The following is a 24,218-nucleotide window of genomic DNA, read 5'->3' as shown; positions in this document are numbered from 1 at the left end:
GGGGCTCTTCGTTCTTTCTTCTTACACCTCATGTCTTTCTGTCTTTATTTTCTTTCATCCCTCTTCTTTCTCCTTCGTCCCTGCTCCTTCCACCTGCAGAGAGAATCATCATGAAGACTGCCACCAACATTTAGCATCATCTGCATTTCGTAGATTTGTTGGCAAAGCTGTCCATCAAAATGCAGCTCACATCTGGATCCACCGCTGTGATAGTAGATCCAGGTTCTTCATCCTGTTTAGGTCACATTTGCCCTGCACACTGCTGTCCTAAATCTTTTTCCCCGTCATGATTTGGGCCAGGAATTCTCATAAAGATGTAAATATTCACACAGCTCTGTCCAGCTCATCATTTTGTGTTTCTACGTTCATGTCAGGTACACACCTTTCATCCACACTTCTCTTGTCTTCCATCCTTTCTTTTCCTTCCCCCCGTTACAGTTCTTCTTAACCTCCTCGTGCAATTTGTCTCTCTGTTTTTTCTTTCTCTTTTCAGACTTTTTATACATACATTTTCTTCTTCCCTTGCCTTTGACGTGTCTGAGGTTTGCAGCTGTGTTTAGTGTTTCTACCTCGACTGCTCGTTTTTTTTAACACCTTAAAGTGTTGCCAAACATTTTAAAACACTTCTGATTTTTTACTATGTTCTTCTCCTGCATAATCAGACATTTACCTTTCTTCTTCTTCTCCTTCTTTCATCCCTAAATCCTACACTTAATCTGCATTAGCCCTTCTTCCCTTTTCAAATACCACAATCTATTGATACACTGAATTGACATAGTCCTTCCACCTTTAGCGCAGACTTGCAATCATGTGAGAGAACATTTTCCGGGACTTTTTTCTTCTTGCCATTTCCCAGCTTCTTATCCCCCCCCCCCCCCTCCCCCTCCACCTGGGGAAGTCCTAAAGGAAGAGCTGCTATCACCTCCTATCTGCTCCTGTCTCCTGTCCTGCAGAGAACTGTCACCACTCCTCCCCTCGGCCTCTAATGCCTCTCCTCTCCTGCGTTTAAAGGGGTGATAACACCTCTCAGCGAGGCCTGTCGTCGGGGCAGCTCCGCGGGGGGGGGGGGGGCTCAGCTCGGCTCTCTCAGCTCACTCCGTACACGGCTGTAAAGTGGTGGAGAAGCCGGCTTGTTCTTTACCTCTCCTCCATTTCTCTCTTCATCCCCCGCCTCCTCTTCCTGCATCTCTCTTTCTCGCACGCTGTCATACGCTGTGGCAGCTTCATCAGGGGACACTTCAGAAAATAAACACCAGCTATTCCCTGTGACCCAACCTGGTTCTTAGACGGGGAGAAAAGTATCTCAGTGCAGTAACTTAGCACATGGTGGATATACCGTGTCGGTGTGTGACTCTGAAAAGGTCATGTTCTGTACAAAAGGCCACACTCACAGAAGGATTTGAAACGTCGGACATCTCATTAAAAGGTGTTTGATTTGTCTAACAAGTCCTTAATATCACCTTCAATTAAAGAAACGGAATTATCCTTCTCACAAGCTGAAAATAGCTTTTATTAATTCAATGGTTTGTGTCGTTTTTTTCCCCCACTAGGGGCACTGCAGAGCAATGTTTTGATGTGCTGATTTTGTGTGTATCTTATCAAGAGGATGAACATGCATGCTACTACCAAAGGTGATAAGATACACATCATCTCTCATATCTCACATCGTCTCACTAGTCTCTCTCTCTCTGTCTCTCTCTTCACATTCACCTTCATGTCTGCTTTCTCACACACCTATAACAACTCAGATTGTGTTGAGGACTTTTTCTAGTTTTTTTTTCCCACAAAGCCAGTGAACAACATGTTGAGGACTAAATTCAAACGATAAAATCAACATGTTCATTTTTAGCAGATGCCTTCGTACAAGTTTTTTTAAACAGAGTTATAAAAAGGGCTTTTATTTCCTCCATTACAAAGAGCTTCTTGTTGTATTGTATTCAGCAAAATTACAGATGGGAAATTATGGCACTCACTCACTCTCTTACTTTCTCTGTCTACTCTTTTTGTCACTCTCATCTTTTTTCTGTCATGCTTCTCTTCGCTCTCTCTCTCTCGTTCTCACTGCATCTTTTTTTCCTCTTTCTGTCTCTCCCTCTTTTATTTTTCCTCGAGGGCTCTCTCTCACTCTTCATCTCTCCCTCCTTTTTCTGCCCACCTCCTCTCTCTCTCTCTCTCTCACTATCAATCTGCATCTTTCTCTCTCTCAATTCTCTCCCCATCGCCATCTTTCTTAATCTCTCTCTCTCTCAGTAGAGCGAGGAAAGATTGTAGTTCATCGTCTCTCTCTCTTTAAAAAATACAAAAATATAGGGATACATACATGCACGTTTTACAACTTTCTCTCCCCCCAGGTGGCTTCCTCTGTAAGGTATTCATGAAGCTACACTGTTTTATTCATCTGCCGACTGTAACGACCGGTAATGAATAATGACAGACAATTAAAATAATCTGCCATATAAGGTAACAATGAAAGAGAAGCCTGCAAGCCGGAGTAAACAATGCCGACTTCCAAACATTCAAAACAAAGTCTGCACATTTTTCACTGTTCTGGAAATGCATTCAGCATGCTGTCAAGGCCTTCAGGATACTCTGAAACGGTGAACGTAAACAAGAGTCGTTTGTCTTCACGTCAAGCTCCTCGAGGTACCTTTAAGTTTGAATTTGAAATATCTCTTTATATAAGTTGTTCCTGCAGAGGTTTGGCCAGGTTGGTTTCTGCGATCAGATGTTTCATCGATGTGCAGCTCTGGTTTCGTTGTTGTTGTTGTTCTCCCAATGGACGGCCTTAGAGGACCTCTCGTGTTTGTGCCTGTCTAACATCCATACCCATCACGGATCAAGAAGGACCCTCAGCTTTGACATGATGGATTGAACCGGTGACACATGGAGCGTGGACTATGTGCTCTCACTTGACCTTCTATTGGTTTAAGGTCCAAGCGACGCCACTCAGGCAGCTCTCTGTGGGCCCGACAGGATCGTCGACATCGAGACAAATAAAAGAGAAACTTGATTGATTATAATTTCTGATTTACTTCAGGTTGTGTCAAACCTTCTAAAAACCTACATGGAAACTTTTGAAGTAAATCTTTAAATTTTCTGATTTCTCGTTTGAGAAGACCAAATTAAGCGGTGCTTCTTTTTTTTTTTTTTTTACATTGGGCTGTCTCTTCTTCCTCCAGTGTACGATCTCTACCTCTTATCAGAGCTTTGTGCTCAGGGGTGTCGTAAGCCAAGTCTCTCCTTGGGGGCAAAAGATAATGATTTATTGAGCACGTCCTGAGGCTCGGTCAAATCCTTCCTAACATCAACAGCTTGCTTGTTTGTTTACTCAAGACGATGCCGGTCAGCATTTTGTCACCTAAAGCTTGGGTCCTCTTTCTGTTTGCCTCGCTTCTGTTTTGCTAAATCCTCAACATTTATCGCCACTAAACTCACTGACGCACTTGAAGTACCTTGAGAGTTATCTCATTGAGCTGCACCCAAAAGTTAATTTGATCTGTGTTATTGTACACACAGCGACACAAGAGAAACAGTTAGACAATATCTATACCTTCCAAAACAAGTCTCTCAATGGTTCTCAAGGTGTCATAGTTTATCTGTTACATCTACTGGAAGCAAAATACACCAAAGAGGTCTCCTCAAAATATACTGAGAGTGAAAAAAACTGAATGAAAGTCTGACTGAAAGAACAGTGGAGACTGTGAGCTGAGCAGCTACTAGCTTGTTTGTACGTGCAGTGCTAGGTTTAAAGTCAAGATGACTGAGAACTAAGAGACTAAGTGATTAAAATCAGTTAAAACATTGAATAAAACGGATTTGACATGAAAGGTGGGAATATTGTAAAGCACTCTTTTGCTGAACATGAAAGGCTGCCAGCTGAGCTGCAGATAGCTTGTGTGCAAATCTTGAATTAAGGTCTGGATTCCTTACAGAGGTCTCCACCATTCTTCCAAAAAACACAGATGGCGATTAAAAATGGTATAAAACAAGCAGTTTGATATTATAAGTTGTAATTCTTTGACACTCTTTTGCAAAGCTTGAGGGGCTGCTAGCTGAGCTGCTCCTTGCTTAAACTCATTCACCTTCTATAGAGCAATACTTCCAGTTTAATGATACAGTCAGGAACAATGATTTTAAGACTTGTGACAGGAGGGAAGTAGTTAGCTGGAAACATCTGAATGTCTCTCAGGCAGCCATAAGGTGGTTAAACATGTAGAATGATGTTGTAGATTGTTGTGGCGCTGAATTAAAAAAACAGAAGATAATAGTTGAAGCGATTTATTGAGCTTTCAAATTTGGCTGATGAAATCCAGAGTCAGCTAAAGCACAAGATTTTAATTTCTAGCAAATTAATATAACAATTATACTGCAAAAAATGGTTTTGTTAAATTGCTAAATCTGCATTTAGGATTTGATTATAAATGCTCAACATTACTTGTTTCTGGAGCTTTCTTGTGTTCTTATGCAAATGCACTTGTATATTGATTAGATATTTATCATCCAAGCTGTTGGGGGTCCAAGCTGGGGTTTGCAGGGGGGCCCTGTGAGGCAAAGGAGAAACCCCCCCCTCGTCCCTTAGGTCACAGACTGAATTTCTGATCTGGAGATGCAAATAACCACACACACACACACACACACACACACACATATATCGAGACAGGCCTGTTGATCACAGGGGTACTTGTTAACACTGATCAGTAAAAGCATCACATTCTTCAGGCCGCATGTCTCACTGACATCATATAAATAATTTAATGTGCGCTGACATGCGAGTCCTGGTGTTAAGGCTCTGAGAGAAGACGAGCAGCTCAGGGAACACATGCAGAGAGGAAGAGGAGGAGTAACAACATCCTTAGAGGAGACAACGGGGGGGGGGGGGGGATGACGCTGATGCTGGTATGGAGATGCAAATGACCAAAGAGACAGGAGTACGTTGAGAGCGTGCGGGCATCATCTGACCTTTCATGCCAGACCACGAGGGACGAGGCCCCCGTGCTCCACCTCAGTTTCTTGTGGGGATTCCTTTGCTGAGTGAAAAACAATCAACTCCCCCTCAAATCCAATCTCATATTTGCCCTGAAATTAGACTCAAAGACAACAAAGGAATAACTGAGAGCGAGAGGAATAAGAAGAGGGGCACATTGCGTCTATGAGGGGTCCCATCTCAGTGTGACATCCTTTTCTAATGATCGGCAGAGCAGATGGCAGGAGATAAGACACATGTTTGTGCCCCGTGCATCTCAGGGCTTGTGTCTCTGTCACCCGCTGCACCGCAACGCTTCTGCTGCATGGCTTCTGGATTTATCTGCAGGATTACATCCTCCAGGCAATGCACAAAAGGAAATATCTTTTGCCATCATTTTATATAATTTTCCTGCTATCAAGCCGAGATTGTAACAGCCCAAGTGAGAGAAGTGTTGACGACAACTGGGAAAAATAGAACTGTCAGGCGAAGAGTTTTTGAGATAATGAATTTGGACTGTGAAAATGCTGTTAGCTAAATTATATGAGGTTCCTTCCTTGGCATTGAGGACATTTTCAAAACTGTGTCACAATGTAATAGAGATATGTTTTAGGCTGGCAAATTTCACAAATATGGGGAATAAGAGAAGTGGTAACTGTTTCCTGATTTTTCAGGAACTGAAAAGAAAATAAGAGAGAGAAAGAATGATGGTGCTTTACTTCAAGAGAAACTGCATATTTATATAAAAGTAGTAGGCTAGTTACTGTTAGACAACAGCTACAGTTAGCATTATCCAATTCCTACCTAGCATTATCTTTTAAGTCTGTTAAACAGAACAGAAGAGGATTAACCTCCAAGTTAATGGTAATGTAAGCTAGCTTACAGTAATGTTTTGTGACTGTAGCCTTTCAGCTAACTTTAACTGTTGTTAGACTCCAAGCTTATCATCATTTACTGAACAGCTAACGATAAACATTGGCTCACAATTGGCCTATAACACGGTTAGCTGTTACGTTAGGCAATTGTGTGTTTGACCCAAGTTCCAAAAACTTGACCTTTTCCTTCCTTTTTGTTTTCTTTTAGGCTACTAATGATTACTGTTGACCTGTTTTGGATTTTTGTGATTATGTAACATCATGTTTTCGGGCATTCTTCTGCTTTTTTGGCTCATTATAAACGTAATAAAAACGTAATTGACAACTAGACAAATCAACTGTGACTAAAATATTATTGAATGCAGCCTTTTGAATCATGTTGAAATATTACCTGTGAATATCAGATATCAGGGATGGGCAACTTTGGTCACGGCAAGGGCCACATCCAATTAATACTCCCTGCGAAAGGGCCAAATTGTAGTATACAAAAACGATCAATTATGAATCAATTCTAAAAAAAAAATCAATTATGTCTCAAATTTAACTCAACATTATGGACGTATTTCTGGTTTTCATGATTTCATGGCAGATTTTGTCACATTTTCTTCATGTTTCGAATTCATTGATATGTAAAAATTGACCTGAGGGCCACATTGAGGGTTGATGTGGGCCGCATGTGGCCCCCGGGCTGCCAGTTGCCCACCCCTGTCCTATATTATGCAGCCTACAGATAAGGTGTTTTCTTGTTTTTCTTGTCATTGACATTATTGGATCTCTTTTTAGGAAAATCATCAACATGAAGTGTCAGGGTTTAGGATCAAAAGTAAATAATCAATGGACCCATAATTGAGTCAAAGACTATGGAAGTTTGTTGTCCATGTTTACTCAGACTGTCAGGATACACACGACAAACCAGCACACACACACACACACACACACACACACAACTCACAACTGGGAAACAGAATTGGTTCATTTTTAAACTTTCCTGCAGAGCATTAAAGAACAGACAAGAAACAGATGAAGAGAGAATTCCTGCTGAAGAGGAGTTTGTGGTGAACGTTTGGAGAATGAGAGGAATGTCCAAAGTGTGGGAAAGAAGAAGATCCAGTATGGACAGTAGATCTGCCAAACTAGAAGCCAGACTCTGCATCTGTCCCCTCTCTGCAGGCGTCCCCCTGCCACCAAGGAACAGCAGACGGAGGAAAGGCCTACCAAACACCCCCCCCCCCCCCTTATACCACACACACACACACACACACACACAGTTACACACACACACACACTCACTGAGTGGCAGCTCCGTCTGGGTCAACAGAGCGCCCTCTGACATTCCAGCAGTGAGACGGATACGGGGGTGTCAGCTCACCTGGTCTCGGCTCCATGGCAGCAGAGGACAGTAGGGGAGCAGCACGGCTGTCCACAATATTTGTTTAGCTGCTCAGGGTATCAGCCCGTGTCTTAATTTACCCTCCTGTTTGCAGAGCCAGCAGGTCAGACCACGGCTATCACTGAGACGGCTAAATATGAAGACATTTACTTTTTTTTTTTTCTTTTTTTTTACCCTGATGGTTTAGCACATTGCTGGTCACACATTCAGAAAAAAGATGGAAGCGTTGTAGAAAGGAAAGATGACAGGTGGTCACTATCTGACTGACTGGGAAATTAACTAGATTGTCATAAGTGGTGTTTTTTTCTGCTATAAATTAATCAATGATGACATCCCTGACTGCTGCTATGATAACTAACAACATTTGAGTTTGATATTTCATGCATTCTGGTTGTGGGGGTCATTAGGGGTCACGTAGGTAGTTTCAGCTTTTTCACTGTCTTGAGCTTGCATGTACGGAGCACGGGGTCGTTGAAGGTAGGCAATGCGTTTTGGCCTGTGATGGCCATGTGGTAATGTAGGTAAGATAAAGACGCTCTGCCATTCTGTCCATTCTTTGACATGTGTTGTAGCTCTGTATAAACATACAGCTGCAGTATTAGTAAGAGCGTGGCTTAAGATAACTAGTTGCTTCTCACCACATTGGGATCTACTCCGCTACTTCACAGGTTTTTTGTATTAGTCACATCTCCCTGCGGCCCCCTCCCCCCCCAAAAAAGAAAAAAATGTATCTGCACGAGCACTCCCAAGTTCCTCATCCTGTCACAGTGAGCTTAGAAACCTGAAAGCTGAGCACATACAGACAGGCACTGACAGCTTCCATGAGCCAGGAGTTTAAACACCGTCCCCTTAAATTCACCCGCACAAAGGTGCAACCCAGCTTTACGGCCAAAACATGCTGACTTTATTTGCTTTTGCATGTATTGATCTATTTATTTATTTACTTCTGGCTTCATTCCCTCTCTCTCTCTCTCTCTCTTCTCTCATCTCCTATTCGCCTGTTCCAAGCACCCAGGGATCTCTCTCCCACTTTAATAATTCATGAATGTTCGGGCTGCTGCCGTAATCCTGACTGACACTAAAAGTCTGTCTAGATTTAGCGTCATGAAATTTTCATCCATAAATGTACAGTGGAGCTGTGTCTTTCGCCTCCCTCTCCTCTCCTCTCCTCTCCTCTCCTCTCCTCCTCTCTTAAGGGCCACTCTCGCTTTTACCGACAATCTCTCTCGCAGCCAGTTTGCAAGGCTAGCCTCATTCTCTCACTCACTTGTATGAGCGTAGACACACACAGGCATGCACACAGCGACAGGTAACACACTGACACACACACATGCAGGCAGAAATAGAAAGCCAGACGGTGAAAGAGAGAGAGAGAGAGAGAGAGAGAGAGAGTCCACTTTGCTCCGTCTTGATGGGGCTGTTTACTGTGTTACATCTGGACTCATTTGTTCATCTGTGCAGCAGCTGATGGGAGGCGTCGACCCCTCGAGTACAAAGTGACTTACAGATCCGTGGGTGGATGTTTCAGCGGTGACAGTCCCTCAGGAAATCAGCATCTTAACCGAGTGTCAGTGACACGTTTTAGCCAGTTAGCAGCACTGAAACACAACCCTATCACGCGCGAATCATGAATTAGCAGCTCTGTCCTGTTGCCTCCCTGAGCTGTCAGTCTCTGGATGCGTGAAGTTTAGTGTCCCACCTGGGGATTTTATTTCACCTGCAATGGTCAGAACCATATTAGCAGCCAGCATACTGTTGGTTCGACATATTTCTTGATCAAGTTTGCGGAGAATACCTTATTTTTATGCTGTATTTTATCTTTTTTTTCTAAGAAAACAAATTATTGTTTGCGCAATAAAAGACCAAAATATGACTTCCTGTTTTGAAAAATGAATCCAGTGCAGAAGTGTAAAAAACTGCAGTTCCTAAAGTGTCCACTCGAGGCTGGATGCAAAAGCCAAGGAAGGAAAGATGCCATTTTCTTTTCAGCAGAAAGTAAAATGTTTAATGTCTGGTTCACATTTCTTGCCTGAATTTCTTTACTTTTTTTACTTCCTATAACTGAGCAGGGCTGGGGTTTTTTTTTTTCAGTACTTATGTTTACATTTGCATTACAAGGTGTGGGCTGATTTGACTGACAGGCGGGCATGTCATAGTTGTTTGCTTAGGGTCACCTCAGCTCCACCTCTTTGACTGTGTTTTGAATGATCGAAAGTTAGGCTGAGATAGCATTTCCAATATGGCGACCGCCATCGTTGAGCTTCATAACGCCTATGCAGAAACCAAAGGGTGACATCCCTGAGATGACGTCCATGTTTCATACAGTTTTTGGTGTGGATGCAAATCTGGAAACTCTATTTATGGTGCTTTTTTCTGCACATAACCTTCAACCACTGTGGCCACTACACCCTTTACGCAACCTGTCAATCTTTACTGGCACTGAATGCAAATCTGTCAGTTTTTGTTCATGAAGTCAGGACAAATCCATCTCTCTCTGACGTTCTTGCCTGATTCATTCCTCTGTGAGGAGGATGTTTCACCATTTTCAACGTTGTAACTTTAACTTCAAGTTCAGTTTTCACTTCCCAATAGATACACTTGGTTTCCGCTAATCCTCAACAGAGAAGTAGATGTGAGAAGTATCGTGACTAACAGACTTGCATTGTATCTGTGTTTTTTATTGTTTGTGGTCACTCAAAGTAGAGAATGCGTGTGCACATATATGTAGTCAGCTTTTAAAGTGTGTGCGTAGCTCAGCAGTTCTTGTTCCTGTAAGCACTTTAGCAGAGAAGTGACTCATTCTCTTTTCTGTGGCATGCTTCACTTAAACAAATAATTGGAGTTATACAACCGTCCAATCAGAGAAAATCAAGGAGGTTGAATAATTCTTTTGGGCTTTTTCAGGATGCCATGACATAAAAAAAATAAAAAAATAAAAAGTCCATCGAGCACAACATGGGCGATATGCTTTGATGTTATTTCACTGCGGTGTTAGCGATCAGCGGATTCTTGTACACTCCCACAAACCCTGACTCCATGACTAAGGTGAAAAAAATACATTTTGGGAGGAAGTCGTCATGGAGACAGCTTTCGGAAACAACCCGGCTCTTTCCTAGAGGGAGGGAAAATCCTTCTCGGAGAACATCGACACACTGGTACTGCCTCAAACCAGCGATTGTACGAGGGGTGAGATTATAATCCACAACTTGGCTGTTATAATTTCTGACTGAGTTGAACATTGTTCGCTCAGAGCTGTTTTTTCGATTTTGCCATAGAAACAACGCTACACTTTTTTTTTCTCCATTAAAAATGCACTTGATGGTTTTAGTGAGTAATCAGTTGATAAGACGCCCGGAGCTTATAGCCCCTCGTGGTATCGGCTAATTCTCTCTAGAAGAAAGAAAGAAAGAAGTGGAGCTCGGGGAAGAGTTGATAAACTTTCATTGCTCATCAACGGGTATTCATCGCCGGTTAAGTGCCACGGTATTAATAGCAGTCTTATCAGGGAGAGAGAAAGGCCCTGTAATTGGCTGCTGGGGTGATGTCTCTCGCTGGTATCAAAAAAACAGACCAGCAGCAAAGATGCACAGATAACCCGGCGATGATGTTTCTAATTACCACCCACCTCTGCCTCCATTTCTTCCATTTTTCTTCTCCATCTTCCATCTTCCGCCTCCCAACCCCCCCACTCTCTTACTCGAGCATGCTTCAAGAGGGATAAGTCAACCTGAAGAGAGAGGTTTTAACCACAGTGAGGGAAGGCAGCACTCACACTAATGGACAGAATATGGTAGCAAGGAGGGTGTGGGGGGGGGGGGGGGGGGGGGGGGGGGGTTTGTATACTCTCACCCCCAATTTCCCTTTCCTCTTTTTTGCACTTTCTTTAATGTGCCTCCATTTTTCCCATCTTGCCTTAAACACTGTTTTTTCTTCTACTATCAACTTCACTCTGCAAGAAAAAAAGAAAGACTCAAGAAGCACCTCCAGCGCGTCTTTTCACCACTTGCACCCTTGTAAACTCTCTGCACTCTCCAGCCGCTGTAAAGTATGCAAGGCAACACACATCTTTGCTCCTTTTTCCCCCCGTTTTTTTTTTTTTTCCAGACACATTTTATGCAAGGTACAATAGCAACCTCTGACACCTATAAAGACAAAGAAAAAAGACCACCCACACTTCTTCTATCTGTCCTTCACCTCTTCAGCCCTGCTGGAGGACAGTCCAATGGAAGCCATCACATCCGACAGTCTGGCTGTTCACTTTTATTGGTGCTTATTAAAAAAGGACATGGACTTCAGCAGCAGTGAGTTTAGTTCACTCTTCTTGCTGCCCTTTCATTTTTATACGCTGTATACAGACACTTCTTCATGCACGTTTTTATTACATATTTACATGATTTCATCCAGTATAAATTTGATGCTTCTTCTGTGATCTTAAAACAGCACATTAAAATTTCAGCGTGCTACTAAAAATGTGACAAGCACTGCTACATTTAAAACCATGTGACTGGCTCTCCACAGGGATAACTGGATGTTCCTCTTTGCCGGGTTATTAACATCAGCTACCACTGCTCTGCAATAAGAAGGCATCGAACGATGGGGTGGAAAAAGCTGACAAAATCTTGTCCAACAGCGACATAAAGCAGATTATTACTCCCTCTTATTGCGAGTCAATCAAGCGTTTATCGTTTTCAATAAAATAAATTAACGTATGCATGTATTTAAGGGCTCCAACACTGGCAGAATCAACAAGCTGCAATCTGCAGAGCAAATCAGCACAAGGATTCAACAGTGACTGACAGCTGATTGGTTGTTATCAAGGGTGATGAGGGTGCTGTAGTCTGCAAGTTCTTTGGGTTGTCAATCCCAGGAAAATATAACTAAATCACATCAGTTAGTTCATCTCTCAAAAAAAAATTTTTGACTGTTGTTCTGTAAATATTTGTCATCACTTTATGAAAAATCTAAAAATACTCTCACTCCATTGCGCTTCCAATTGGTGTTGTGGAAAATGTAGCTTATTTAGAGCTACCGCACTACTTGATCAATAATACAGCTTAGCGGCTAAAAAGCTATTTGGCACAAAAAAACAGCGTCACTACCACAAAGCTACTGAAAAATGTAGTTAAACCACTAGCACCTCTATTTGTGGTGCAGTAACTGCCCATCACTGCAGACGTTATGCAGATGACACAACTCTTTGTTTGGCTGTTAAGTTGGTTTTTCTTTTAACTTAAAAGATAGAACAGCTCTGTCCTTTAATCCTAGCTAAATGAACTCTGGCTATCGAGCTTAAACTGATTAAATCATCAGCACTACCGCTCCAGTTCAATTATTAACTCAATACATGCTAACTGACAGTCTGCATGAAAGACTATAGTTATAGGCGCTTCATTACCTTCTCCCTTTTCTATTCTGCTTCTCATATCCTCAGCTGTCACAAACACATATGCACTATGACATGATTTAATTCTCTGTGATGCAGGTTATATCAAAAGCATTATAATCAAGTGCATGATCACAGTTTGATTTTTCTACCCTGCCTTTGAACTAGTGTGAAGAATCCATTGCCCTGAAGACAACGTTTGAACCAGTCTTCAAAACTGGAAATGTATAAATTTAGTCTGGTGAACTATCCATGACTCCCATCGCTTGATGAAAATGGTAACTAATGATACAGAGGGAGGAAGAATTGTCTTTTATGTGTGCAATTCACATGTAGCATATGCTATCGTTTGCACTGAAACACTGTCTCCAGTGTGGGATGCAATTACAAAGGCGGCTGGGTGTAGTGAAAGATGGAGATTGCGGGGTGAAAGCAGGAATAAAATCTACCATGTAATGAAGAGATCGCATGTTTTAAATGACTTGCTGATGGTGAGTTACATGTGTGTGTACTGGAGCAAAGGAAAATGCATCAGTATTCAATATCATGGGTGGAATCAGCAGTCACACGCTGGACGAGATACTTAATGCAGGTGTGATTCAGTACGGGTGGCAGCATGCTCAGTGACTTGTGCTAATGTGTTCATTTCACTCCGGCGTCATGGTGTGTTGATGGCATGCAGCCAGATATTACTGTGTTCAAATATGTGTGTGTCGTCATTGCAGAAACAATGTCACCCAAACACACAACTGGGGTCTCTGGCCTCCATTTGTGGGAGATGATGCTTAGTGGGCAATCTCAGCAGACAGATGTCAGCGCCTTATTAAAGGAGATGCCCACCAGCCCCCAGAGCTCTGGGAAGGCTATGAATATATTTATAACACTAATGTACTGACCTTAAAACTGTAAGTGACGTTCAAACGCCGCAGTGATGCTGGCAATTGATGTAATCGTCATTAAGGAGAGAGGAAGGTATATCTGACAGTTCCCACTCCCAACTGGTGGCCCAATGAGAAAAATAACAACATTTCAAACACCCCTTAGTGTCGTTATTTCAGAGGTGGGCACAATTAATCAAAAGTTTAACTCTGTTAATTGTTAATCCGTTAACAAAGACGTTAACTTCGATAGCAGTTAATTAAGCCAATTGGGAAGTATAAAGAACTGCAGTTCCTTGAGTGTCCTCTTGAGGCTGGCTGCAAAAACCCCGGGATCCCCATTAAAACCCATTTTAAAATGCCCATTTTGACAGCAGTATTAAACATGTTTACAGAACGGTTTTGATCTAAACAGCTCATGTCATTAAAAAAGAACTAACTATACAAGGTTGATTTTTTTATAACTTATCGCTTTTGATAGAATTAAGCCTAAGAGTTATGCATAAATAGGGGCGTGGCTGACAAGATTGACATATGGGCATATTGTAGATGTTTGTAAAGAGGTGTCAGCTCCACCTCTTTGCCATAGGTTGATCAAAGTTAGTTTGACTGCATTTTCAGTATGGGGTCCGCCATCGTTGGGATCAAAAGTCCCAATGGGTGATGTCACTGAGACTACGTCCATGTCTTATACTGTCTGTGGTTTCAAGCCATGGACCTTCCATATTTCACAAGTTGGAGGGTGAACATTTTCTCCATATATATTCTGTTAACACTGCCTCAGCTAATGATACACCCCCCATTCTTCTTTCATCACTACTTCACCATACATGCATCCGTACTGCTTCTACCTATAGTCTACGCGCCTCCAGAGGAAACACCAAATAAGGCTTGTTTCCATGCCAGGAGCAGGAAGATAGAGTCTCTAAGAAGTTTCCACCTCCTCCATCACCCGAACAAACCACCTCAAACGTCTCCTCAGCCGTGTAGGAACGCCAGGCTGCTCGCATTTGGGCCTGATTAGGGCTGTGAGTGGGATGTTGCTCATGGACCAGCAGGAGGAAGTGGCACGGCAATGGTTTCCAGACCAAAGACTGGTACTTATTGACTGTGCAGCACTGGAACCTTGCTACCATTGAAGTCTGAATGTGACATCACCTAAACAAAGATGAAATGTAGCTCTGTTGTCCCCGAGGCAGAGGCCGTGGTTTACAGTGAAGGCCACACGGCAGCATGCACGTGCCCATGTGTATGCGCTCACACAAATAGATTTGCCCACATTTCCTCATTTCTTTGATGGACAAAACGCATTGCAACTAGCAACTACAGCCAGCTTTGACAGAAGAGACAAATATCTTTCAGGAAAAAATAAAAATCAGTCACACAAGTCTCGCTTGAAAGGTTCCCAAACAGTCCTCGGTCTGACTTCCAAATATCTAATTTCAAACGATTTTGGATTTCCTTTGATATCAGATAAACTCATAATTCCTGGTGACAGAATGATAACTGTTAGATATAAACAGCACCGAGGCTGAAATGATGTGCCGACATACTGAATCTTTTTACATTTTCTTTCGCTTTAATCACAAAAAAAAAATTGACACCCTAAATCCATGAAGCTCTTTACCTCACTCTCTCTCTCCCTCTCCCTCTCTCTCTCCCACACATTATCATGCCAACAGCTGGGCAAGGACTACTGCTGACAAACTGTGAGATATTGCCTCATCTGTTAGTGGATGCTTTCACCATTATAAAGCTCAATTTTTCCAGCGCTAACACCCCGGCTGTCTCTCGCAGGGGCCTAATGTTAATAATCACACATTAGATGAGACCATGATGCCAGTGGAGGCTGTTTTTTTTTTTTCCAGGCGTTTCTTCCTCATCCGATAGGAAATTGAAGCCATCCGTCTGTGCTGAGGTGGGGGGGCTTCCAGCAGGGACGGACCCAATTGTCCCTGATGATAGCTCGGAAGCGGCCGGATCCCAACGCCATGTGCATTATTGATGGCCATCAGTCGCCGTGCGTCCGACCACATTAAAGTGTCTCAGCATGGGGGTGCTGCAGTAATCGAAATACATACACACACACACACTGCACTGTCTTCAGCTCACTCACACTCTGTCACACACTCCATCATCAAGTGTGCATCAGCACATCGAAACTGGCACTCACAAGTGATGTTTTCATACAAACAAATACACACAAGGATTCAGGGAGGGGCTGCAAACATGGATGTGTTTACAGACTAGATTTTCACTGTACAAGGGTCGGCAGGCTTTTGTTTGGCCTCATCAATGTTATTATTTTCCTTTCCTTTGCTTGTTTGAACGTGTGTTAAATTTCTTTTGTTAAAATCGTTCCAAACTTCCGTACAAATTTCAGAACTTTGCAAAAAAGATATTCTTTTGTGGGTGGTCGGCTGACGTTGGGACGTCTCTACTGAAAAAAACTCCACGTTCATCAATTTAGCCTAGATGCTAATGAGCTAAAACTGAAGGTAGATGACCCAGAGTTTCAGTTTTATTAATAACCTAAAAGACATTTGAGGAACAAGGAAGGCATTGGCTGCTTTCAGATCACATTGGCTGTTTTTCTGCAAACTAATCTGACCTAATTTTGTAAGAATATTGATCCCAAGAAACTCACCTCTTCCCCCCCGAAAAAAAATCCAGATATTTTAGCTATACTCTATTTTTTCCCCCCTATCTCTTCTATACTTATGTAATTGGTTTTCCCCGCCAACTACTACATGCAAAAACACTAATGTCTATAAATGTGTTTGTATGCCATTAGCTTTAGAAGCGTTGTATACCCACAGTGCGCCGACTGCTGTGTTGACACATGTGTGCAGCATGTATGAACCTCCACACACCAGCTACATTACTAATGGACTCAGGTAGAACGTTAGCGCTGACACAAACAAGCAGCGGCTATAAAAACGCCTTTAAAAAAGGCAAATAAATCACACATCTGAACAGTAATGCTTTCTTCCTGAGCAGGAGCTGAATGGACTGCACATTGAAGCCTAACATAAACAGTAAAATCACTCAAATGGGGAAAGCAGACACAATAAAAAACAGGCCGAGGCATACTCAAACTGAGGCAGCGTTTGCAGGTGCATCAACACATCTGTTCAACACTCAGATATTTCATTCATTCTCTTTAATCATTTGGAGCCCACCCGCCCTTTACACTCCACCTTTACATTTCCTCGTTTTAAAGACGCACAGGTGGGTGAGCTAGCTTCCTGCTTCCTGCCGACAGGGACTAATCTTTTGCAGAATGTGATACAGTACATGTAAGCAAAAGGGAGGTTTTTACACCAGTGAAGCAAACATTACTCCTGTCAGATACCCTGTCAAGTGAGGGCACAGACACGAAGGAAACATGAACCTACATTCAGAAATCACAGGATATGACTGACTGTAAACTGACTGATGTAAACGAGATAAGGTTGTGAGTGATTTCTCTGGGGTTTCCAAACACGCAGATACAAATCAATCCCTTCAAATCAATTTCTCCATCTTCAGTAATGGCATTTAGAATTAAATAATGAATTATGTCGAACCTATGGTTATCCAAATTGAGCAGGAACTGTGGACTGTGAGGTTTGCTGTATGGAAAATATTATCTGTAACATATACCATGTTCTGAGTTTCCTGTAAGCAGGTATCCAAATTCAACCCATCATCCTACAGAGGAAAGGGGCTAAAGAGAAGACGCGCCAAAACCTGATCTTGGCTCGATAAAGACGACAGAGGTGAGGTGTAACTGACTGATCTGAAGAAAAGCAAACCTGAGAGGCCCTTAACATCACCTTTGTTTAAGCGGACATTACACCCCTGTGTAAAACCAGCTCGGTCTTCTCCTCCTCAGGTGTGTCGGCTAATCTGCTTTTATACCTGCGGTGATAAGATAGACTCCCTCTTGATCCCTGCATTTCCTCTCAACCCTTAACCGCTCTGGGGCTGAGCCTGTCGCAGCACGTCTGTCAGACAGAGGAAACAGTGGAGGGGGGAGGGGGGGGAGCAATGAGCATGATCCAGTGAGGCCTTCTAAGATGTAGGGGTATTATTTGGCTTTTAGCAGACCTTCACCTGAAATAATTTTGCTCAGCTCTTTTATACTTTAAAAATGTTAATTCACATGCAAATAGGCGTCTTTATGATCTGAATTTGGATTTAAGATCAGCCAGCAGCAACAAAAAAAAATCCCTTCCTTCCTTCAGAACTTTTGTGTTTTATTGAAGCAGGTCACTTTTTAATCTCTTCTGCTGTTTTGTAGACTGTGGGGAATTCCACTGAGACAATCCTGCCTCCTTTGATGTGTGCAGACACTTCTTTCTACTTCTTTCCCACCAACTCCACGGATACATTTATGTATGCAAGTCTAAATGTACTGTTTCTATTTTTTGCTATATGTCATTTATATTTGTGCTGAAGCCTTTGACCCAATCAAGGTTTGTGTTGATGTGTTTCTGCAACACTGCATTCAGGGCACCAAAAACATCAGACAGGTAGCACAAATAAAAAATCAGGTTTGTATCAGCATTTTAAAATCCAACCACTATAGATAACATTGGCTATGATTTTCTTTTTTCCAATTTCCTTGATTCCACTAGTCAAATTCTTCATGATTCATCAATTTATGAATTTAAAATAAGGGGTTACAGAGGTTTCCACTATCAACACAACTTTTTTATTGTGACTCAAAGAATGAGATAACAAATAAACAAAATGAAAAGTCTGAGTTTGCAATATGTAAGAAAAGAAAACGTGCGAACATAATAAGAAGGTGCTGATTAGCATGGAGATCAACATCATACTGGATGAGACAACTTATGACTGCTTTTCTGTTAGAATCTGTTCCTGATTCCAACTACTGCAAAAACAGAAGAACCCAGACGCCACAGGCCTACAGCACAAAGTCCAGGACCCAAAGCATGTCATACTGCTGCGTTCTCTTTTGTGTCATTTGATGCAAAATATAAACCGCCAGTTTTCTCATTTCCATGATGAATCTACAATTAAAGTCTGCCTGACATCACCATCAGCAGTCAGAGAGCTGACTCCTGTAAGTAAAAATGAATCAGGTTACAGGTGACGCTCAATTACAAATTCGATAAGAGTGTATGCCGGCTATCAGCAGCCCGTCATGCCGGTGCTTGTTCATGATGTGGTGACATATACTGACTGTTAATGCAGCTGATCAAATGATATTGATCTTGAAGAAAGATAATTCCAAACCTCTTGAAATAAACCTAAAACTAACTGTAGTGCCATTTACCAGATAAATGAAGAATTATGTTTTTTCATTTATTTATTTTCAGACTGGCCAAGGGTGCACAGGTTGCAAAACAAACGGACCTTGAAATTTAAGGTTGCGTGTGAAGCCTCCCACTATAAGCCACCATTTCCTTCTTAAAGAGCGTCTCCATGTTGAGCTCTTTAGGGAGAGCTGGGTAGACAGCTAAATTTTTAATGCCACCCCCTGCAGCCTCTTTGCCATGTTTCCAGCCATTGTGACAAGACTGTTTGGATATTGTGCAATTGGTCTGCGGCAGCGTGAAGCTAATATGATCAAACACACCATCCTGCTCCGGAGGTAGTATCGAGGGATGGGAGGGGGAGGGGGAGGGTGGAGAGGGGTTTTTGATCAGAGAGGGAGGAGGAGGTGAATGCAGTCAATAAAGGGGGGATTGCGTGTCTAGCACTGCCAGGTGTCTGTTCCCATCCTGAGAGCAGCCGCCGTCTGTACCCAAAACAACCCGGGAGGCACTCGTGATGACAATAAGACATCATCTGCATACGGTACAATTACCCCCTGTCATTCTGCTGAGCTGCCCTGTTAATTACACAAACCATTTCCTTCAAGATGGCTCGCTTGGCTGCCAGCCCGGAAATCTATCACTCCTGTATCTGCGTCTGTGGGATCCATGAACAGGTTAATCAGGTTAGTCATGAGTTAATACAGGTGGCAGGGATTCAGGGGACAAGCTGGGTGAGCGCCAAGAGAACATGCTCCACTTCAACCTGCCAAGCTGGGCTCTTTTCTTTTCTTTTTTTCTCTCAGTCATTCACACCACATCCTGTTTGTCTTCCTCTGCGGTGTGTCTTTCAATGATCCAGCTGAGCAATTATCCTGCCCCAGACCTGTAAATATCGGCGATGGTTTCTGATGAAAGCAAGTCATTACCTGCCTACGGAGAAGGGAAGGGGGCCCGGGCTTGAAAACGACATTCAGCTGAGCTTCAATAGATACTGATAGGTGTGTTTGCACTGAATCATTTTGTGCTGTAACATACACTGCAGTTGCTTTGTTTCAATACATTTTCCATTTAGGTTAAACAGCTCTGAGAAGAAGCAGTGCCATTAACAAAGATTTTCCCCAAAGCGATATTAGCAGATATTTCTACAGCTTTAAAGCAGTCCAGAGTTTTTGTGTGGAAAAATAAGACTAATAAGAAGCCAATGTGCTACAAATATGCATGGAAATAAGCAACTAATTATTGGACAAGCTCCCAATTTGTCATGACCCAGCGCTTAATGCCTGACAAAAACCAGGGAAACAGACGGTTTAACTAAACGGTGAAAAAGTTTATTAGAAAATATACCCCAAAAAAACAGGAGGAATGTGTGTTTGTCAGGTAGTTAGTGTGTTGGCTGATGGTTGAGTGTGTGGTGTGTGCTGCATGTTGTATGGTGTGAATTTAATTACTACTACAACTATTACTTCCAAAGTTTCACAGTTGTCATATTTGAGTACAAAATCTTACACAGCACCTCATGGACACATCAGTTTTATAAAGCTGATAGCTAATAATATATTTTTTTAAAGGAATATAGGATTTACGTTGGCCACGTGTTGGCAATCTCAAAATTTTCACAATAAAAGCCTGCTCACAATGATCACAAAAACATACTCAGCATGAGTCAAGTTTAGTTTTATTGCAGATATATTCTAAACTAATTCCTGTGTGGAAACCCAGCTGACATCTTGTTGTTACCTGTATCACAGTTTTTTTATTCCTTCAGGATGTAGTCTGTGACTGACAGGAAGGAAATAGTTTACCTGCCTTTTTTTATTTGCCACTACATCACAGCGTGCTCTCTGTGGGGATTTCTGCTCTGTTCCACTCATTACAGCCCACCTCTTCCTTAAGGGCCGGAAAGCATGAACAGGACTGTTTGTTGACTTCAGCCAATTCAAACCGGGATGGGAAGTTTAATCGCATTTTCTTTTTTTTTTAAATTGCTTAATTCCATTCAAGACTGCCCTGGCAGAGCACATGTGGACTTAAATATTTTGTATACTGCTGCATATTGGTCCCATTAGAGAAATATTTCAAAGTATTCCTGATTCGAATAGGCCCCGTTTAAAGTTGCATCTTGCAGGAGGGATCTTTGTGTGCATGGGTCTCTTTTAGGTTTGCACAAACAAAACCAACAAAACAAGCAGCAGGATGTGTCAGTCAGATATAGAGCAGCTATACCCCTGAGAACACAAAGAGAAAACAATGATCCAGAGCTAATTTTAACTTTAGAAATCTAGATCAGTCCTAGTACATGCGACATAAAAGTATCTTAAAGTATGGCTGCACACTTATGGAAATCTCATTGTTTCACTGGCTTTTGTTGTGTTTTTTTTTTGTGACCATTTGAAGAAAAAATATGCAAATGATTATCGAATTGTGTCACAACTTGAGCTGCAGGATTAAAGGCATGGTTGATAATTTTCTCTTTGGATTTTGGTTGAAAAAGTCTTTACGTCCTGACAGAAATAAATAACTCATGTGCTCTGAAAAAGGAACAAAGAAAATCTGTCATCTGTAGCAGTTGTAAGCCTGTCAAAATGCTTTGACCAATATCTGCCACGAGGTACCAATCTGATGAACCAATCACGCCACCCTGTCTCCCTGCTCATTATTTACCCCTTGCATGCTATAGCCTACACTCAAAGTGCGTCACCAATGACAGAGTTTATACTGTGAGCTTGTTGTTGGCCGTTGTGAGCAGTAATATGGTCAGGGTTTTTTTTTTTTAACATACATGATAAAGTTTGGTGTTTACTTAGCACTGATTGAGACATGAGACAACGTATTTTTTACACAATATAAGGGATGAGCTGAGGTCCGCTTCTGGAGCAACGGCGCTCGTGCATGTAAGTGAGGGGGCGTGGCTTTTGAGGGAGCACAGAGGGGAGGGGGTGGGTGCAGACGGAGCACTGAGGGAATGCTACTTTCAAAATCATGCTAGTTTTTTTACCAACCCTGCCTTTAATCACAATTTGATCCGTAATGAGACGTGAAAATTTGTGATAAAAACATTGCATAATTTTTAATTTATGCCAATAAATAAAAAAATTAAAAAACTTTTTATGTGGTCAAGCAGTGCTTTCTCACTCAGCACGTGAACATTGCACCTATTGGTTGGAGGTCTGAGTGTAAGGGCCATGCTTCCACACCATCTTGATGCAGTCAGGTGAAGCTGAAGCTAGTTTTGAGCTACCCTTGGATTTATTAGTGCTAATTTAGTGGAGGAAAAAAACTGTTTTTTAGATTCATTTTGAACTCAAGAGGGACTGTGCAAACATATTGAATAACACATGAACAGCAGATAGACATAGAGAAATGTTTTCTTTTGTATCACATGGTACATCATTATTGAACAATGTTATTACACATTACTTGTCTTTTCTCATATTATGCAGGGCTAATCACAACTGCTACAAACAGGAAGTAATTTTCACCATTTTATGATCTGAAACTCAGTGGGATATTTATCTGTCGGGATACAAGCCGGAATTTAAAAGTGCCAAAAACCCCTCAAACAGGAAAAGTTCATCAACATTTTTACTGCAGATATCAACATCCTGGTCGTGGGTCAGGTTTGTAAACACATCGCCTCTTATATTGTGAAAGGCAGCCCTGTGAATACACAGAGGTGTGCTTCAGAGCCTTGTAAATAAACAGCCCTGGAGGTGTATCTCATTATGAGCCATGAGGAAACATTGGCTGCTTTTATAGGGAGTGAGGGTGTGGGTTAATGGGGAGGGGGAATTTCCGATAAGCATGGCAGACCCACCACCACCACCAGCAGCACCAGCAGCAACCAAACCTCCCACACAGCTATATGGGTCACCTGAAACCACACAGACCCCCCACCTCCACAACCGCTGTGCCAGGCCGAGCAGGAAACACACAACTAAAATTAAGCCAGGACAGGGTTTTATTTTTTTGTTTTTAAAGGCAGCCATACACATCACAAACAGAGCCACACACACACACACACACACACTCACGATGTTCACTAAAGAAAACAGATTCCCTGCTCAAATTTGTGCCAAAAATGAGCATAAATATAGCAGAATAAACAACCAGCAGCTACCTTCTTGTTAGCACAAGCAGTAAGTAATACGTTAGCTTACCTTGGTTCAGCAGGGCAGACGTCCCTGATTTCTTGGCAGGGTGAACCCTTACACTGGTACCAAGCTGCTTCATCACTGACAGAAAAACGCTGACTTCCAGCTTGAGTCTGCCACATCTGAAAAAGGAAAGGTAAAGAAACTTTCTGAATCTAAGCAAATGCAGCATCAGGGTGTCAAGTGTTTGTTGCTGGCTAGATTAATGAAATACTACATTAGCTAGCTGCAGGCAGACATGCTGAGCCCTGATGAGACATCAGTCACTTAAAGGGCCGGTTAATTAAAATCTGGGCCTATGTGGAAACTTATGGTGTCATTTAGCCAGATTGAGGGTTAATTCAGAGGTTTCTTCCTCAAACACATCAAAAACAGATTGAATTTAGTTTTGTATCATTTGTATTGAATATCTGTTTGCACAAGCAGTTAGCTAAAGCAATAAGTTAGCTTACCTTGGTTCAGCAGGGCAACTGTCCCTGTTTTCTTGGCAGGGTAAACCCTTATCGAAATGTTTGCTGGTACCAAGCTGCTACATCATTGACAGAAAAACACTGACTTCCAGCTTGAGTTGGACACGTTTGATGAACAAATGTCAAGAAACTCTGAATCCAAGCAACTGCAGCATTAGGGTATCGTGTTAATTTCCTTAAAATTGTCCTCTGCAGTAAGATAATACAACTGGTCAGGGCTAGCTTGTTAATGAAATACTAAATTAGCTAGTTGCAGGCAGCAAAGCAGCCCATCTGTCTTGACTGTCAGGCATCAGTCACTTACAGGGCCGGTGAATTCACAACTGGGCCTACAGTTCGGTGTCATGTGGAAACTTTTAGTGTCATTTAGCCAGACTGAGCTTTATTCCTCCATCTCATACAAGTGGTGCTCAAAGCATAGTTAATTCCCAATGAAAAAATTGAACAGCGTTGAAGAGAGCTTCAGAAACAGCATGTACCTGTTGCTTTTAATAAACCATGTGGCAGGGAATAAACCGACTGGAAAAGGATGTTGCTACTGATTTCCTCAGCCTATGTATCTGTTCATGTACCTTTTTAGTTACCAGAAGAGTCCTATTGTAATTTAATCTTTTTTCTAGGGAGATCTGGCTAAATATTGATTGTAAACATCTCAACATTGACTTACAAACAGAAAATTTCCCATTCACCTTTATTTATTCAGGTGAGAAAAATATATAAACGTAAAAACATGATTACTTTAAATACCTATGTAAAAAGGAGTTATGTAGGAACATAGATTGACAGTTTATGTTCTGGTTCTTTTAAGACTCATTGTGTGAAAGCATTTATAATTTTT

Source organism: Labrus bergylta, chromosome 21 (assembly GCF_963930695.1).
Source record: "Labrus bergylta chromosome 21, fLabBer1.1, whole genome shotgun sequence".
NCBI classification, from domain to species: domain Eukaryota; kingdom Metazoa; phylum Chordata; class Actinopteri; order Labriformes; family Labridae; genus Labrus; species Labrus bergylta.
The sequence above is the reverse complement of the archived record's forward strand: the minus strand, read 5'-3'. Positions refer to the sequence as shown.